We start from the raw sequence: 6,533 nt of genomic DNA on the forward strand, positions 1-6,533 counted from the left end.
GCCCCCCCAACGTGTCGACATTCTAACCCCTAGAACCTGTTAATATGTTACCTTATATGGCAAAGTGGATTTTGTCAATGTGACCAAGTTAAGAATACTAAGACAGGCCCGGCGCAGTGGCTCACGCCTGTAATCCCAGCACTTTGAGAGGCCGAGGCAGGCAGATCACGAGGTCAGGAGTTCGAGACCAACCTGGCCAACATAGTGAAACCCCATCTCTACTAGATATAAAAAATTAGCTGGGCATGGTGGCACGCACCTGTAATCCCAGCTACTCGGGAGGCTGAGGCAGGAGAATCGCTTGAACCCAGAGGTGGAGGTTGCAGTGAGCCAAGATCATGCCACTACACTCCAGCCTAAGTGACAGCCCCAGACTCTGTCTAAAAAATAATAATAATAATAATAAAATAAAGAATATTAGGATGGGGATATTATCCTGAATTAGCCAGGTACATCAAATATAATTCCAAGCATATTTATATGTGAGAGAGGGGGATATAGGAGAGTCATAGTCAAAAAGAGACGGGAAGATGCTCTCCTTGTGGCATTTTTATATAACAGTTTCATTGAGGTATAATTGATACACAAAAACTGCATATATTTAATGCACTGTATGTTTTGACGAGTGTACATTTTGATGAGTTTAGACAAATGCATACACTCATGAAATCATAACCACAATCAGGGTTAAAAATAGAGCAAGAGGAAACTTTTGGAGGTGATATTTATTGCACTGCTGGCTTTGAGCATGGAAAAAGGGGCCATTTCTCACCACTGCTCAAATAATGCAGATGCCCCCTAGAAGCTGCAAAAGACAGGAAAACACATTCTTCCCTAAAGCCTCCAGAAGAAACAGCCTTCATCCCTGAGTTTGTGACAACTTGTTACAGTGGTAACAAGAGACTAATACAGTCTTTTTCCAAACTTGCTGTCAATGTAGTTATGACCCTCTCCCCAAAACTTGGCCAGCCCACCTTAATGTGCTGTTTTCCTATTCTCGTTCAATTTAGTCCCAGGAAGTTGTCAAGACTCAATTCTCATGTTATCATAATAATTACAACACATTTTAAAAATAAGTGCATGCCAGATACTGTGCTTTATATGAATTATCTACTTGAATCCTAATGACCACACTCTGGCGCACCTCATCTAACAGATGGAGAAATTAAGGTTCAGAAATGTCAAGTCAGCGTTGATAAGGAGTTTCATCCTTGGCCTGTCAGACACCAAGTCCTGTCTATTAACCATCAGGCTGCATGTGGGGTTGCATCCCCACCTTCACCTGCTCCTTGCTGTCTCCCACTGCCACTCACCTCTCAACTTAGCAGAGCTGAATCTATGTCTGCTACTCGGACACCTGAGTGCTTTTGCATTCTGGTTCAGATTTCTCAGATGGTGCAAGGACAGTGAAGGAAACTTACCAGAGCCTCTGTTTGGAGTGGAAATACCATGGAAACAGGTGAAACGTGCATGGTCTGTCCTGTTTTGACTCTATTCTAATTTGGATGACTGCATATAAAGAAGTGTTTCCCAGTTGACATCTCACAACTATTGAGACAAACAGTAGAGATTCAGAGAGGTAAAAAGTCTTGTCCAGGGTCACCAACCAGGGCAGAGGCTAACCAGGGAATTGAACTCAGGTATTCCTGGCTGCAAAGTTTCCCTGCTTTATGCATTGCCTATAACGTGCCGTAACCAGCATAGCACTTTCACATCTATCAGGAGGTCTCGAATCTGCAGTTCACGAACTAGCCGCGTCAGCATCACATGGGAATTTAAAAAGCCCATATTCCTTTGACTCATCTCTGAGATTTTGATTCTCTTTGTCTGGCTCAGTTCCTGTAAATAGAAAGTTCTTGCTGTGATTGTCGGTGTTGAGCTCCTCAGGTGCTTCGGAAGCACAAACATAAGGGGAGATTTCAGATTACGTATAAATACCTTAATACCTAGATACCTGTGACCCAGCAAATTCGCTTCTAGATTTTACCTAGAAAGAAACTTACATAAGTGCAAAAAAAGGAGCACTTTTAAGAATAATCCATTACCAGGGGCCGGGCGCGGTGGCTCAAGCCTGTAATCCCAGCACTTTGGGAGGCCGAGACGGGCGGATCACGAGGTCAGGAGATCGAGACCATCCTGGCTAACACGGTGAAACCCCGTCTCTACTAAAAATACAAAAACTAGCCGGACGAGGTGGCGGGCGCCTGTAGTCCCAGCTACTCGGGAGGCTGAGGCAGGAGAATGGCGGGAACCCGGGAGGCGGAGCTTGCAGTGAACTGAGATCCGGCCACTGCACTCCAGTCCGGGCGACAGAGCAAGACCCCGCCTCAAAAAAATAAAAAAAAAAAAAGAATAATCCATTACCCCACCCCCACCCCACCCCCACAAAAAAATGGAAACAACCTAAAACCTACATGTGTGTCAGAGGGGCAAGTTAAATAAACACGAATAGTTTCAATACTACATGAACTGACGTGAAAACATGCCTCAGATATATTGTTGAGGGAAAAAGCAACTTGTAAACTAGTATATGCTTTTGATTTTATATATATGTATAAACACATATGTGTATACANAAGACCCCGCCTCAAAAAAATAAAAAAAAAAAAAGAATAATCCATTACCCCACCCCCACCCCACCCCCACAAAAAAATGGAAACAACCTAAAACCTACATGTGTGTCAGAGGGGCAAGTTAAATAAACACGAATAGTTTCAATACTACATGAACTGACGTGAAAACATGCCTCAGATATATTGTTGAGGGAAAAAGCAACTTGTAAACTAGTATATGCTTTTGATTTTATATATATGTATAAACACATATGTGTATACACATATATCCTGTATTTAAACAAAAAGACAAATTCTGGAATGGTATTCATGAAACTGATAACAATCTTTCCCTCTGGGAAACAGCCTAGACCTAGGGACGCTGAGGGGCAATGAGAATATTTCTCTACAGGAGGTGAATCCTCTTACTGCAATAATATACTCATGTTCACATTTGCAAATTGTGGTCTCCTTATCATTAAAGTCTTTCATTCCCTGGAAGAAGCAGAAGGCTTGAGTTTATTTTTCAACAGTCACAGTCTGTGCTAATGGGGGAATATTTTTTATTCACTCAAGTATATCAAGATTGACAAAGCACATCTAAGGTATCAGGTACCCTGGTAGGTACCAAGAGAACTAAATGAAAAGTTATCTTTGTTTGGAAGAGCTCACCATCTTGGGTGGTGGGAGGTAAGACATTTATATAATTAAATACTTCAATCTATGCAACAAATGCTATTATTTCTATTATTTTTCATCCAACAAATATTTCCTGAGCACCTCCGGGGCCCAGACTTCGAGTCATGCACTAAAGATGTGCATGGTTAAATACTTTTCTGCCCTTGAGAAACTCACCTATGTTGCTTGTCTGGTGCATGGCCCAGGGTAAAAACCATACGTTACTCACCTCTTTACCCCCTGGAGCATCCAGTACAATGCTTTGTGCATATCAATGGCAGAAGCTGCACTGCCAGGGTGGGGGTGAATGGAGGAGGTGAATGAGAGGGAAGAGACAGGAAGGCATATAGAATTTCTAACTCTAGTGGCTAAAAGAAAGTTCAACTTTGTTCATTTTTAATATGAGGCATGTGCCTGGTAAAGTTGATAAACAAGTAGTTAGAAATATAAGTTTGGGCGTCATCTTAGGGCAAGAATTTAGAAATGAAGATTGGGGAGTCCTAAGCATGGTGTTACAGTCATAGGACGTGAATGTGAATCCTAAGGGGTGAGGGAGAGAAGGGCTATTGATGAAGCCTTGTGGAAAATGGGATGACATTAAGTGGGAAAGTGGGACAAGATAAGACTCAGAAGAACAACCAAAGAAGTAGGAGAAGAAATATGAAAGATAGCTTTAGAAAGCCAGTGGAAAAAGGCTTCATGTAGAATAAAACACTCGAGGTCAAACACATAGAAGGGTAAATTAGAAGTGCAGACAGCCTAGAATACTGGTTAAAAGTACACTCTGAAGTCAGATTGCCTGGGTTTGACAACCATCTCTTGAAGTTTCAGATGCCCCATCTGTTACATAGGGAAGAGGGGAACAATATCTATATCTTAGCAGTTTCCATAGATTCCATAGCCTACAGTGTACACAGTGCTTGGCACTTAGTTGGCCCTCAATAAATGATAGAAAAATGATTATCATCACTATCAATTAGAAAATTCTGGGTGACTGAGGCAAGACCAGGTTTAATGAAGCAAAGAGGTATAGCAGACATACCTATAACCCCCACTGATCCATGCCCTTGTATAATCCCTGTTGCTTGCTTCTAGCCAATAGAATGTGACTTGATGAGGTTACCTTCCAAGGCAAAGGAGATGGGATGTCATCCTTGTGATTATATTTTATCACATAAGACTCTAACTTAAGAGATAACAGAAAGATACTCTCCTGGTAGCACTGAAGAAACAGACACTTTATGAACGGCCTGGAGAATGACATATGGCAAGGCACTGCAATCAGCCTCTAAGACTTGAGAGTGACCTTCAGTCAACAGCCAGTAAGAAGACTCAGTCATACAGCTGCAAGGGAAATAATTCTGTCAGCAACATGAATAAGCATGCAAGCAGATTCTTCCCCTTTTGAGCCTCCAGATGAGAATACAGTCCCATAGACATCTTGACTGCAACCTTCAGAAAACCTAAGCAAGAGATACGTCTAAGTTCTTCCAAGACTCCTGAACCACAAAAACTGAAAGAATGCATATGTGTGCTGCTTTACATCACTAACGCTAACTCATTGAGGCAGAAAGCCACAATATGGAAGCAAGGTGCCTTCTGTAGTGAAAAGAAGATGAGGGAATCAAGTTAGAGAATGAAAAATGCTGTTTCAATAGAAAGAGTCAAGCATCGTAGTTTGAGTAAAGGGAGAATAGAGAAAATCCAGAGCAAACATGATTTTTCAAATATGCCTGAAGATTGGTTTCTATTAGACCACAGAGCACTCTGGCTGATTGGCTGAAAGCCTATGAGTGAAGAAGCATCTTCACTTTGAAGCCACTTGTGACCTCCTGGTAATGGGATGTCGAGAGAGAAGGTGGTGAGCAACCAGTGCTAGGGAACTGTCCACTATCTTGGTTCTAACAGCCCTGAATACCAGAGATTGACTTCATGAGACACGTGGGGATCCCCAGCAGAACAGAGAGATTAAGGATTTGCAACATATTAGGTTGGTGCAAAAGTCATGGCAATTTTTGCCATTGAAAGTACAAAAGCCATTTGCCATTGAAAGTCATGGCAAACACTGCACTTACTTTTGCACTAACCTAATAGCATCCCCAGTTTTCTGTTGCAACAGGTTACTGGGCATTGGGCAGCTTCATTACTTAACAGCATTGCAATCTTACTTGAGTTTCAAGAGCTCTCTACACTTCAGACCCCTCATCTTCAAAAATGAGAATCACTGGCCTTGACAGCTCATGGAATGTGTGTGCAGCCTAGGGAAATAATGAATGTGGAGCAAGTTACTAGGGTTGGAATTGGAATTTCATTATTGTCTCTGTCCTAAGAGGACGTGTAGGCATTGCTTTGCCCATAGGAGAGGGTCACAGATTTTGTTGGCATTGCATTCTCTGTTTGTCCAGCCTGAGAACCCATTACCACCATCCAGTGTCCTCACAAGTCATGATAGTCGTCATGTTGCACCTAAAGTTATAAAGACCAGAGTTTGACTCCCAGGTGAGACACAAGCTGCATAGTCTTGTCCACATTGTTCTCTCTGGCCTTCCTTTATCCTCAACGTTAAAAATAAATACTAAATAATTTCCTTATTGTCATCACTTCCGTCATTCAATGAAATACTGACTGTGGAAGTCATGTCTTTCATCTCCTTCTAAATCTCAGACTTTAATCACCTCTGCTATTATTGTTGCAATAATTCAAATATTTCAGGAGCTTAAAAATGAAACCCCCCAACCATCATCTGACTCCTGGAGCAAAACCCCAGCCCGGAGACTTCCCCAGCTCAGAGCACTTTTCCTACATTCCTATTTTCATTCCAAAAAGTCAAACTTGTTGCATTGTAGAATCAGGCATCCCCGAGCCAGCTGCACACAGACCAGCTATTTCTGTGGGCTGTGAGCCAACCTGGCTCCCAGCAAACTCCCTCAGCTGTCGGAACAACTCTCACTGTCAAAACTTTCCGAGAAGAGTCATTAGTTTCAGAGAGATGGGAAAGGAAGGATGTTTGCCTGGGGCATCTCTTTGAAAAGGTCTAACTTTCTAAAATAGTAAATAAGCCAGATTTCTTTTCTGGGGGTGCAGGGAGGGCAGAAGGAGCTCAGTCAGGGTATGAACTCCGGGAGCCAGCTGGCGTCTGAGACATCATTACTTCCCAAAGTTTATCCCTTCCTTTTCTGTGCTTCTGCACTGCAGCCTGGGAAACGAGCTCTGAGATCAGTCTGCACAGTTCTGATTACACAGGCAAGTACCGCACAGAGGGTTTTATTAGGAGGAAAAGAGAAAAAAAAAAAAAAAAAAAAA

This window comes from Rhinopithecus bieti, unplaced genomic scaffold (genome assembly GCF_001698545.2).
Source record: "Rhinopithecus bieti isolate Rb0 unplaced genomic scaffold, ASM169854v2 scaffold_8226, whole genome shotgun sequence".
Taxonomy (NCBI): Eukaryota; Metazoa; Chordata; class Mammalia; order Primates; family Cercopithecidae; genus Rhinopithecus; species Rhinopithecus bieti.